The sequence below is a fragment of the Ursus arctos genome, unplaced genomic scaffold (assembly GCF_023065955.2).
Source record: "Ursus arctos isolate Adak ecotype North America unplaced genomic scaffold, UrsArc2.0 scaffold_3, whole genome shotgun sequence".
NCBI lineage: Eukaryota > Metazoa > Chordata > Mammalia > Carnivora > Ursidae > Ursus > Ursus arctos.
The window spans coordinates 23,785,449-23,799,888 of NW_026622985.1; positions in this window are offsets into that span (position 1 = coordinate 23,785,449).

Consider the following 14,440-nt stretch of genomic DNA (forward strand, 5'->3'; position numbering starts at 1 on the left):
TTAAAAAAAAAGAAAAACACTTAGCAAACCTTTTTTTCCCATAAATTTTAAGGTAGATTTATTTTTCTGTATCTTCATAGAGTTGAGTTTCTGTTTCAGTATATTTGCTAAGAAAGGCATAAAGCTTTCAAGTAATGCTAAAAGGGTTATTTTAATGTTTCTAAAGACTCTGAATGTAAACTTTGAAACTATTAAAGTTTGTTACAAGAAATAACTTCTGTTGAAATGTGTCCTGAAAAAATATTTTTCTCATTTAGATTGTAAATATGTTTGTTATAAGAAATTGTGATAGTTGCCTCACAATCTATATTACTGACTTTTTTCCTTTAATGTAATTCATAGTTAACTGGACTGACTTTACCTAGGAGTCAGCCAACATTTGAATACTTTGTTTTCACTTTCTCACAAAGAGTTTCTTCATAATGAAACCCATGACTAAAAAAGCAAAAAATAATTGAATTATTCTGTATCGACAATGACTTCTAATTTGTCAAATCTAGTGTATAGTTTTCAATTCTTCCGTATGACTTCTTAGCTAATCATTTTTACCTTTTCCAAAGGCTTTCTTCATTTGTTTGCTACTCTCTTGGTTTTTCACTGTTCATATTGGCTCTTCCTTCTCCGCCTTCTTTGTGGAGCCTCCTCATCTTCCCCAACTTCCCCCAGGGCTTTTCCTCTCATCCAGTCCTGTGAATTTGATATGCTTATACATTTCAAATTTATATCACTAGGACTGTCCTCTGAACTCCTGAATCATTCCCCTTGGTCTTCAGTATCTCCTTTTGACATCCTAAAACAGGAGTCCTATTTTCCTTATCCACACATTACCTAAATCTGAACTTCCCAAGTTTTTCTAATGGAAATGGCACTTTTGTCCTTTCTTTTCAGTTATGTAAGTCTAAACTTCACATGATATCACATACTCTGTCTCTCACATTTAATATCAATATATCAAAAAAATGTACCCCCTATACATCTAAAAAAAAATGTAGCCAATCTGACATTCTTTGTAACCTCTACACTATCATCATGGTCTCAACTGCCATCATCTGTTGGCTAGACTATGTCCTCCCTTTCAGTCCATCCTCAAGCATGCAACCCGAGTGATCCTTTAAAAAAAAAAATCAGATCATTTCAACATTCCGCTTAAAACTATCCAGGAACATCCAAGTCATTACCATGGCCTCTAAGGCTATACCTGATTTGGTCCTGGCTATCTCTTAGATTTTAGCCACCACTAGCCGTCTTGTTGCTCCTCAATGAGACTGTGCTTACCTTATTTCCTTTGCACTCTGCTATGAAATTTCTTTTCATAGATATTTTCTTAGATGTTTTGGGGATTTATGCTTCTCTTTAAACATAACATCCTCAGAGTGGCCTGCCCCAAACAACATTTCTTAGGCCAAACCCATCACTCTTTATTTTTAGAATGTGCTTCATTTCCTTAAATGTACTTATTATTCCTGGAAGTTATAATTCACTTTATGCTTACTTTATGCTCATCTTGATCAGAAGAACCTTAGGAACTTGATCTTTGGGCCCATTGCTATACGCTCACACTTAGAACAGTTCCTGGCACTAAGCTCAATAGATACTGAACACATGGCCTGGCCGCCATCAACCTCCAGGCATTATCACCTTCCCCACTAAGTGCCAGTCATACTTGTCTCATTTTAATTCTTCTAACTCTTTTATCTTGTGTCTCAGAGCCCCTGCTCATACATTCTTCTCTACCTGGAGCAATCTATCTTTTCCCAAATAATTTTTTTTTCCTTTCATGATTAATTTCATATAATTCGAATTCTTGGTTTCAATATTACTTCTTTGGAAAGGCCAAACAAGATTGCCAATATAACACCCATTCTTCATAGCCCTCCTACTTAAATCTTTTGTTTTTCTTCATGTATTTGCTACTATTTGCTTTTTTAAGTTGTTCAGTGTTTATATCACACGTACTAGAATAAGCTCTCCATAAACAGTGATTATATCTGCATTATTTGTTAATGTAAATAGCACAGTGCCATGGCAGAAATTATACACTCAATAAGTGTTTGTTGAATAAGTGAATATACACAGGAGTGGAGGGGTCAAAGATGACTCTAACATCATTTGCCTATTATGTTAAGATCAGTTTACCCCATAAGTTCTTGCCATTTTTTCCTTTTCTTTTTGAACTTAGTTTTCTAGTCTCTGGTCTCCAGCCTCACTTTCTCACAGAAGAATGACATTGTATGATAGGCCTACATCCTTTCCTAGAACTCTGCATATAAACAGAGAGACAGGGATGAAAAGATTTTATTAGTAATGAATTCTGGGGTAATGAATGACTTTTCCTATTTCCTAAAGGATGTCCCAAATCCTTTAATAGATTTAATATAACAAAAATGTTGTTAACATCATTTAAGTTAATTTCATGATCCACTAATAGGTTCCCAGCTCCCCTTGTTTTACATTTGAAAAACATTGCTTTTGAATATGCGGAAGATCTGTTCATAGACTGTAAGGTAATTTCAGGTCACTGCTTCTATAGAAAGCAGCTGGCTGGCTGATTTGAGCACACATACACACAACTACATAAACATAATCATAAGTATTTCTCTTAATATTAGGCCTTGGAGATCATCTTTTAAAAGGTAAGGTGATGGTGATTCCAACATAGAACCTTGTTAGAGTGTTCTTAGTATTATTTAAATTGGACCATTTTATGGCAAAGGAAAATTTCACATTAGCAAGAAGAACTTTGGGAATGAGCCATGTGGTCTGCCAACCAATCACTGGTGAAGATACTATCCATTAAGTTTCTTAGAGTTATTTTACTGAAAATTGTTATGAAATAGACATAAAAATCAGATAAATTACCTAGCGTTGATGACTCCTAGGCAAAACAATATTGCTTTTGTTTTCTTCTAGAATTCTTGCAATAACTCAAACTACATTTTCCTTAAAATGCAAGAACCTTGTCATAGAAATCAAGGGAAAAATATAATACATTTATAAAATTTATATAAAAAATGATGCTTGTTTATTTCAGAAAAAAAGTAAAATAATTATTAAAATTTTAACTAAAAGTAACACCATTAAACTAAGGAATAAATTCATTTATTAGCAAGATTTAAATTTGTAGTCAAGATTTCACCTTTAAAACAGTTTCACTAAAATATATATATATTTAACATTTTTGCTCGTGGTCTTTCCCAATTCTGAAAAGTTGTATTATTTTAGGATCTATCATTTTTAGGACATACTGTGATCTGATATATTTAATTATAGTGAGGTGGAATTTCAGTAAACAAAAGTTCAGCCTGTTAAAGAGTTCTTCCACTGACCTTTATTCCTTCCATATTATAATCTCCAAGCAATTGTGGATGTTAACTTTTAGCTACCTGCCTCTTGGTTGAGAATGTCATTTGTCTAAAGAGCCAAGGGCCTGAGCTAGCAGTGGTTTCCTGTGTTGGGAAGTGGATGTTAAAGCTTAGTGCCTACCATTTATGGCCAAAATTCTGCAGAGAATTTCTGAACTCCCACTCCAGCAAATGGTGTGAGTGGAATGACCTCTGTCCTTTTTAAGAGTAATCTTTTATAAACAAGCGCTTGCTAGATCAAGATAAGAGTTACTCATAAACAGTGTCATAACAAAATTACATTTGGTTTCCTTATATGGCAAGTGTTATTAGATCATTTGATTTTTCTTTTGCAAATTTTGGAAAACAAAGGAACACAACCTTTCCAATATATATATGGGAGACATACATATCAAAAGAATAAGTTGGAAGGATTTCTAAATTAAAGATCTTGGAGTGGAAAATTTATTTTTGTTGCTAAATCTCCCTCTGTACTTGGGAGAAGTAAATGGAAATTTTAAGCAAGTAGGTCTTAGGAACAAGGGATTCAAGTTATCAACATTCTATTTTTTAAGAAGAAAAATCATTAAAGGATCAGGAAATTCAATTCATAATTGAAAATTTTTCTCTGGAATCTCACTTAACTAATTTTCTCAAAATGTGTTCTCTGGAAAACTGATACTTTGGTATGTTAATAGGGGTATTAAAATAAAAGAGTTGGTTAACCTAATACAATGATTTTCACAGTATGCTCCATGGACCTCTAGAGTCCATGGATGCAGTTAGGAGATCCATTAAGTTAAAACTGTTTTGATAACATTGCTAACATGTTATTTGCCTTTTCCCCTCTATGTTGGTATTTACATTGGTGATATTCAAGCTATGGTCGGTAAAACTACAGCTGCACCAAAATGAACTTGTCATTATATTCATGAGTGCCATTCATTCACATTACAAATAAAACAAACAAATGCATGAGTGCCATGCATTCATATTACAAACAAAACAAATAAAAACTCAAAATCTTTGCTGTAGCGGTAAAAAATGTTAAATTATTAAATCTCAGTGTTGCATTACAAGTCTTCAATATTTGTGTAAGAAAATAAGAAGGACACATAGTCTTTTTGCTGTATAGTGAAATACAATGCTTGTATTGAGGTAAAGCATTTTTTGTAATTGAGTTGCCATCTAAATTAGCAAATTTTTCATTGAAAACAATTTTTACTTGAAAAAAAAAAAAGACTTATAGGAATACCTGGGCATTTGGCAGTCATTTCTACAAAATTCAAAAATGACCGGTATACCTGTCCTTCCAGGGAAAAAAATCTGACCTTGCCACCGATGATAACATTTAAGCTTTCAAGTGAAAACTGGAACTTTGGGAAATATTTACCTGTCGCTTTGTGCTCTAGACATTTAAAGTCTCTTGTGATTGATGGCAATTTAATAGTATGATTTTTAAATATTGTATAATGAAATGCTTTGACCTTAAAAAAATGAGTATAACTCAGTGAATTGATATATTCCAACTATATGACATTGCAAAAGCATGTGGTATGGTCTGAATGTTTGTGTCCCCTACCCCCTGCCCCCCAAATTTATATGCTGAAATCCTAATGCCCCATGTGATGATATTAGGAAGTGGGGCCTTGGAAGGTGCTTAGGTCATGAAGATAGAATCCTTTGAATGAGATTAATGCTCCTTATAAAAGAGAGCCCACAGATTGAGCTAGCACTTTTCACCATGTGGAACTAATTATGCCAAGCACCTAGATAACTAACTGCAAGAGAAAAACTAATAAATGATAAGAACCTAATGCTATTAAACTCAAAGCAACAACTGATAGGGGTGGGAAAGTAAAAAAGGGGGAGAAGAAGAAGAGAGAAGGCAGAAATCAGTATAGATTTGAAGCATTTTGTAAGTATCATCTTATTTAAATATTATTAAAATCATCAAATAGCTGGCAAGTTTGCAATCTTTACTAAGCCAAAACATCATGATAAACAGAAACTCAGAGAGTTAAAACAAGCCACAGTGCACAAATGTTTGTAGGGCATTTAAATATGTACTTTCGTTTTGGCCATTTCAAGGCATGGGGACAGAAGTTAAGACTTAGGAGGAGACAAATAAGAGATCCTCCACAGAATAAACCGTTACTTACAAAGCCTAGCGTGAGCCCATGCCTGGTGTAGTGAGGCTCTGGGGGTATTGCTCATGTAGTATTCTGTGTCAGTGTTGTCTGCTGGGGTTGTGCAAAGTGGCCTTATTAGGAGAATAAGTAAAAAATACCCCCAACGTCCACTCCTGAGGAAGGTTGGGACATGCAGGAAGGAATAACAATCTAAGAAAGCTGTGAATATGTGTGATTTATCATCTATCTATCTATCTATCTATCTATCTATCTATTTTAATTGAGGTATAATTGACATACAACACTATTAGTTTTAGGTACAAAACATAATGATATGTAATTTGTATACGCTGAATTTGTCTGAATTTAATGAGCAACAGATACCCAAAACGTTAGCATGTAGTGAGAATAAGTAGAAAAAACCTAAATGAAGTTTAAGTGTCTTAAATTCCTTGTGTTATTTGGGAGGAGAATAAAAGTACTGATTAACTTTTGGTTTCGATATGTTAAGGGGGCAAAAGATAAACTGAGAATCCTGTATAATAGAAAACTTGTTTTGTTAAACAATCATAGCCCTCAGTATGTGCCTATGAATACACTTAACCAGGCCACAGACAATAGAGTTCTCTAGGTGGGAAATGAGAAATAGGGATCATTTTTGCTAAGAGGTCACCCAAGCAAATATTTAAAAAAATTATCTGCTCTATTATGTGTATATATGTATGAATTAAGAGAGCTGCAAAAGAATGTTCACTGAAATTAATGTTATTTAATCCTTGGGCATATATCATTGGATATATTCTAGAGTTATCATAGGAAAGTAGGGTTTCAGTTCATTTTCTCTTTTCTGCTATTTATACTTTGTGAGAAGAACTTCTAATAATAATAATAATAATAATAATAATAATAATAAGGCTTCTTTCCTTAGAAATAAACAGAAATTATTTGTTTTATAGAATGATCAATTCTTATGCCTTTGATTTTATGGAACTAAATAATAGTAACATGCAAAATTAGAATATCTAAGAAAATCACCCTCCCCCAATATCCAGTTTAGGCAAGGGTGTTGGGAAAGTGATCCCCTCAAATACTTGTGTGAGTGGAATTTAGTACAGATTTTCTGGATGGCAAGGCATACACAATAAAAGCTTTCACATGTATGTAAGAATTAACCTAAGTAAGTAATCTACTTAACCTAAAGATATACTCTAGAATGGGAATGGTTGTGAATGCAAGTTTTGGGGAAAAAAATCTACATGTTTAAGAATTGGCTGTTGCGGGACGCCTGGGTGGCTTAGTTGTTAAGCGTCTGCCATCGGCTCAGGGCGTGATCCCAGAGTCCTGGGATCCAGCCCCGCATCGGGCTCCCTGCTCCACTGGGAAGCCTGCTTCTTCCTCTCCCACTCCCCCTGCTTGTGTTCCCTCCCTCGCTGACTATCTCTCTCTCTCAAATAAATAAATAAAATCTTAAAAAAAAAAAAAAAAGAATTGGCTGTTGCTAAATAAATTACAAATACTATATTACACAGTCATAAAATGATGTCCCGGTTCAGAGCACAGCAAACTACATATAGCCTGTGGACCAAATCTAGCCCACTTTCTACTTTTATAAATAAAGTTTTATTGGAAAAAAAAAACCAGTCATGTGAATACTTATAATGTGTTGTCAATGGCTGCTTTCATACTACGATAGCAGAGTTGAGTGGCAGCTGCCATAAAGACAATATGACATTTTTAAAGCCCAAGATACTTATTTTTTGGAGTTTTGTAGAAAAGCTTGCCAACCCTTTGTCTTGATGAATGTAGAAATAAAAATATATTTGTAGTTTAATGGATTATCTATATCATATGATCCCCTTACTTTCCCTGTGACCTATGCATACATACTAAAACATGCACATTCATGAACATAATAACTAACCTTTGTGGAGTAGGATGTGTCAAGTATTGGTTTAGGAAGTTTATGTGTATGATTCATTTAATTTTCACAGTACTCATGCATTATTATTTCATTTTACAAATAAACTGAAAGTCTGGGAAATGACATAATTTGCATAACATGAGACAACTAGTGAGTGACAGAGGTAGGTTTAAAAACTTGCACATTCTTATTCTTCCCTCTGACTGGCTGGCTGTACCTCAAAATGTTAAAAGTGTTCTCTGGATTCTTAGATCATGAGTGTTTTATTCTTATTCTTTTCACTTATGTATTCTTCTTTTCTTATGATGAGCCTTTATTATTTTGTTATTTCTTCATTTTTTATTAAATTTGCTATTAAAAAAATTCCAAATATAGCCGTCTCAAGTTAACAGTGGTTCAACTTACAACTTTTTTGACTTTATAATGAGATGAAAGCCGTAAACATTCAGTAGAAACAGTACTTCAGATTTTGAATTTTGATTTTTTTCTTGGGTTAGCAACATGTGGTATGATCCTGTTTTGTGATGCTGGGCAGTGGGAATGAGACTCAGCTTGCCTGTCAGCCACATGATGATGAGGGTTAACAAAATCAATGCACTTACAACCATTCTGTACTCATACAATCACTCTGTTTTTTACTTTTAGTACAGTTTTCAGTAAGTTAATTGAGATATTTAATTTATTGAATTTATTATAAATTTATTTTATAATAAATTATTTTTTTATAAAATAGTCTTCATGTTAGATGATTTTGCCCACCTGTAGGCTAATATAAGTGTTCTCTGCAAGCTTAAGGTAGGCTAGACTAAGGTATGATATTTAGTAGGTTAGGTATATTAAATGCATTTTGACTTAGGATATTTTCAATTTGTGATGGGTTTATTGCAACATAACCCCATCATAAGTCAAAGAAGATCTGTATTCAGCAGTTGTGAACTTGAAAATAGGTCAGATCTAACTCTTATCATTTGTTGGCTATGTCTTCACTTTATCCTATAGGAAACCACAATTGCATATTTTATAGGGTCCTTGGTGCTAGAGAAATGATATAATAACTATTAAACCAAAGCACAATTTGTGTGTGTGTGTTGTCGTTGTTGTTATCAGTGAAACTCTAGTAGGTCTGAGAGATATAATTTAATACTTTTTTTTTTTTTTTTAAGGATGCTGGTACTTCTTAGTGACAAAGACTATCAGCAAAATTTTAAGAAATGAGGAAATGCAGAGTTTAGCTTTGTTTTTTTTCCTTCTCAAAACTTCTTACAAGAGTGATTTATTTTCTCTATTGGTGGTTTCTCACTCTTTTACCCTTTGAATTAAAAATTCCACAATCCATTATACTCTCAGAGAACATTGACATTGTAAGCCAGTAGCCTTTTGTCCGATGTCTTACCCTCAATTTTTTTTTGTGTAGCATTTGACATTATCATCTTCCTTTTCTTTGAATAATCCTCTCTTCTGACATCTTTTATTGTGCACTATAGCAGCACTTCTACTTACTTAAGAGTGTTGACGATCTCTGCCAGCCATTTCCTTAGCCTCACCTGCAGGGCTTCTGTGACAGCTCCCCTTCATCACTGTATGTTGCTTTCACTGCATGTCTCAGCCACACTGAGAAGCTTTTTGTCTGCTAAACCAGCATGCTGTTACTCTCTTTGGGTCCCTGCTCAAAGTTCACTTCCTTCTAGCACAAATTTTCTCCCTTCCTCCTTTGGCTGGTTTCTACTCATTTTCTTTAAATTGAATTGTCAACAGCCTCCAGAAAGGCTTCCTTAATTTACTAAAGAGAAATTATTTTTTCCTTCATTGGACGTTCATGTTAGGTTTTTTAATAACATTTTATTTATATTTTGAGAGTTATATTCTGATTTTATGCCAGTTATCAACAGTGGGCAACATGAGTACTTATAATGACTGCTTCTTACTCATTTTTTTAAAATTTTCTGTAGTACATATTACATTGAACATGATATGTATGCAATAACAATTTGTTGATGCTAATATTTAAGCAAAAACTAGGAGAATAGCATAGCATGTGTCTTGTTATGTTACTGTGGTTAAATGTGTATACTATAAATTTGATGGTAAGCATGTCTGAAGAACACTTCGATTTTCATGTTTAGTTAGTATGAAAGAGTGGAGTCATATAAGAATATGTGCAGAGGTTAGGGATTTATGCTTCTTACAAATGACTCACAGTTTCAGGCATTTTCTTATCATGATGAAACCTGTGTGTGATTATAACATGTGTAGATGTGCTTTAAAATCTGTATGCTCTTAACTATATAAAGTTCAAGTGTTTTGAATTATGTATCAATCCCGTATTCCATTAATTGGAGATATTGGTTGCAATATATGTCAGAGATTAAGTACACTTTCAGCGTTTAGAAGTGTGGGAATAATATGTTATTGCAGCTGGCTTTAATACTTTAATGTTAACAGGAATTTAAAAGCAAAGAAGAATTTGAATAAATAATTTTCAGAGATACTTAACTTACTATAAAGTACATTCACTTTTGTATTAAAAAGAAAAAAAAAGACATTCATTTTATTTTCTGTAATTAATCAAGTCTAAGATACTATCTGGTTTAGTTTGGGTTTTGCTGAAAAAAAAGAGCTTGGGATCTTTAGGTTGGACATTGTCAATGAGAATAGAAACCACTGAGACCACTACCATAGCTGCAGCTGAAATCAGAGGTAGGTCAAGGGGTTGTAGGAATGGTCACCCAAAGTGCCTGCTATACTAAAGGCATACCTGTATTTTATTTCTCACTAAGGAAGAAAAAAGATTGTTGTCAATTATACTATGGTACAATGTTTTCTTATCACGTAGACATTTTATTTTATACTTATTTATTTTTTATACTTATTTTTAAAAATCTTTTACATTTTTCGCATAGGCTCCTTCTTTCTCTACATATGTGTGTGTTTGTTTGCAAAATTAGGTAATGCATTTGTAAAACTCATTTTCAAAGTCTGACAGTTCTTAATGATGCTTTGATCCTAAATTGTCAATGTTTCTGTTTTTCTGCATAAATTGTGCTGTGTGACATTGCATGTTAGTGATGCAGCATTTCTTAAAAGCATGTTCTTCTATTTCTCTGGGGCTTTCAAGCCCCAATACTCTTTCTGCTTGTTTTGATTCACATGGGCAGGAAATGACAACTATGTCACAACTGCTTCCTGGCTGGAATGATTTTAAGACATATCTTGATTTCAGAGATGTTACAATGTTAAAAAAAAAATCTGCATCTTAGATTAGATGAAACATGGTATTTAGGCCATATTAAGTGAAGAGTAAAAACACTCAATAAGTTAACATATTCACTGCTCTCTACATCTTTGTAAAATATATTTTTCATTTCATTTTCATCAGTAAATACTGATGGAAGATCATTAGATTGAAGATTAATTTATTGAATATTGTCCTTATATACTACATTTTTAAAAAATGGTGTGATGTGTCACAGGAATGCAGAGGTAGCTTTCCAGGCTATTTTGCTTAAAATTAAAAAAAAATGTTATTGTATAATTTTATAGTTGGACAATTAAAATAAAATTTTATTGAGTTTTTTTTTTTTTTAACCCAGAGGTATTATGTTCAATCTGTTAATAGCAAAGTAATTTGCTATGCATTGGTCCAAAAGGGTGATTAAGCAATTAAAATTCTAATAAATATTATAAGTATACCATCTTATGCTTTTGATCTCCAGTTCCTATGTATGTTCATACTTCATAAGCTTAGATAGAAGTCTTTGTGAAACTGAGGGGGAGAAAAGAGGGAAAACACCTGCCATTTATTAAAACTGTATGTTCAATGTTGAATCCTTAGTAAGAAAAAGAAAGGTTAGTTACATGGAATGGAGACAGAGCTTAAATATAGTCAAGATTGAAGAGTTGATAATCTAGGCTGGGAGAAACTCATTGCTTTTGCATTCTTGCATTAATGATTTCTGTTCATATTTTTATATGCAACCAGATTTAGGAAAGTGGGTTGCCAAGATTATAAATTTAATATATTTGTTACTTAAGAAATTTATGCCATCCTGGTATGTCATAGATTTCTTTATAGCTTTGATAAAAAATAAATCTAAAAATTATAAAAGACAAATATTTGAAATATGATCATTAAATATTTTTAGAAAAATATTTTGAGCCTTTGAAAGTTCTGTTTTTAAATGTTTGCACACATTTTGATTTTTCATTTTGAGAAGTTCTATAAAATTTCTCCTGAGATTGTTTAAGCTGCTCTCTGCAGATAGTCTTGAATATTTTCATTACAGCAGTTCCTTCTGGGTGGGATTAAACCCACATTTTAGAAGACTGAAGAGTTCATTAGGAGCTGTTTTCCTCACTTTTCTTTAGTTATATTATCTCTTGATTCTTCTGCTAAAATAAGTTTGGATTTTGTACCTTTTTATTGTAGCTGTGGTAAGAGCAGTAAACACCTCTCCAAGATGCCTAAGTAAGGACTTAAGAGTTCCATTACATCCCAGAAGATTAATAAAGAACTCTGCTTTCACTTAAGTGTACACTTGCTATATTATAAGCCACTGGATCCATCAAATATTGCTGTACTGCTTATCCATTAAAAAGGTGATTTTGAATTAAGCCTATGTCATAATATAATTATATAATTATCTTATTTTCAGTGACCAAATTATCAATTTAATATTTGAAATTGCAAATTCAAGTAATTTTAAACCACTCATCTTGTAAAATGTGTTTAAGTTATGAAGCTATTCAAGCTCTCGTATATATTATACACAAACATATACATCATTATATAGAGATACATATATATTTCAGTAGGGCATAACATGGGGTTATGTGGTGACAGAGTATACCAAAATAGGACAGACTATTTCAATTTGTCTTTAAATTCCTTGCTTCAATCCATGCCTTAATCCATTTTACTCGCTTGATTAGTGTGTGTGGCAAGTGAAAAAACAAAAATTTTGTATCTTACTTCATCCTTTAATCTACTCCACCATTTCAGAACATTATTCATTAGATAGAGGCATGGCCAAACCTCAATGTCAGCTTTAGGGATGTAAGGAAGGAGCGTTGGACTAAGAGTCAAGAGAGCTGCATTGTGACTATCAATTTTGTTCTTTATCACTCATTTAACTTTGGAAGTGACACATCTCAACAGGTCTCAGACTCCTCAATTTTGAAATGAGAACAATAGACCAGTGATCTCTATTATTACTTAAGTATATAAAATGTTCTGATTTATAATCCAATCCGGGTCTTTCCTTATTATTGAAAATCAAAACCCTATCCTAGGAAAATGAATGTTATATAATTTTAATTATTGAAGTAATTATATGTGCGCTTTATTTCAGATATAATCTACTCAATTTTCTGGAAAGTTATATGCATTTTACGATATTGACATTGGGAAAAAGTGACACTATTATAATAAAAAAAAATCTAAATATAGTCAGATTTAGTTCCAGGATTTGGAAAAAATCTAAGACGGGTGACTTTTAATGAAAAGATAGAAATAACCACTCAAAAATAATATTCTGATAATATAATCAAATGATGCCAATAGAAATGAAGAGGACATCTAAAGATCAACACAGCCATATTTTGAAAGAACATTTATAAAGGATGAAAAAGCAAAATCTAAGGATGAGTAAAAGCTTGAAAAATTGTTAGTAACCAAATGAGGTAAAGACTTTTAAAATGTTTGGGCATCTTTGAAAGGCTTTTATAGGCCCAATGTGGTGAATGCAGAAGTCTACTGGCATACTAGATTAAGACAAAAAAGGAAATGCTTTAACATCCTTCTGTGCCTTTTTTTTTAAAGAAAAAACAAAACCAGAAACTTTACATTGCCGCTGCTGCTATCACTGCTGCTACTTTAAGGGCTTAAGTCAAATTTATTTTCTTCTCAAATCTTTAATTTATTTTGTTCTCTCTGCACAGAATATTTTCCCCTCTCTTCTCTGGCTAATCCTACTCTTCTTTAAGACTCTATGAAATTTCCCTGCTATAATCTTTACTTATACAATTTAGTCTAGAACATAACTTATTTTCATTTTTATTTGAACAATATTTGTTTCACTGACTAGACAGAAACAGTATCTGTTTGGGAATATAAACCTTATTTGTGATCCCTGTTTTCTAGCCATTTGGCACTGTACCAGGAACATAAGAGAAGATATATTTGATAAATATAAACAGATGAAGAAATGATGTATGGCTTATTGTCTCCCAATATCCACTTCCACCCATCCTTTAGTATGGAATACTTTTAATTTTGCTGTGCACATGGCGGCCAAGGTAAACATTCCCGGGCTTTGTTATAATGAAGTTTGTCCACATGACTAAGTTCTGGTCAATGACAGATGAGCAGTGGATCTATATCTTCTGACTTGAGCCCTTAAAATCTGCCAGGATCTGTATGTGTTGGTAGGAGCTAGTACAGCCCTCCTGGCAAAGAAAATGAAAGCTACTTTTTGGGGATGGTACTATTTAAAAAGAAATGCTGCTGTTTGAGCAAAAAGGTCAAGGAACTGGGCTTCTTAATATTGTGGAGTTAATTATTAGGCATGATCTACTTAAATCCTGGCATGATAGAAATATAAATTTTTTTTAAGGTATTGTAACATTTGCATTTTTGTTGTACCTAAAACTTATATCCTAATATAGCTTCAGATAATGTCATCTTGAATGTATTCTAGAGACATTGCAATTACTTAATGATGATCAAGCACTAGTACTTGAGAGCAAAACACAGGCTTTTCTTCCCCATTCACTGATAGTGATTACAGATTTTGTTAGCTGGAAAAAAAAAAAAAAAACTTTAAGCAAGAATTGGACTGAAATTAAACCCATGTTTCTTTTCAGTTCTTTTTTCCTTTATGTTGGGCAACATTTCAATTATGTTTTAAATCTCTGTTATAAGGAATGATTTTAAACAAAGAAATGGGAGATGGGTAATTGAATTGTTAAGGGCAAACATGGCAGTAGAGAAAGAACTTTCTGAAACATAAAGCAGAATACATTTCAAAGGAAGTGTGTCAGACTTTTAG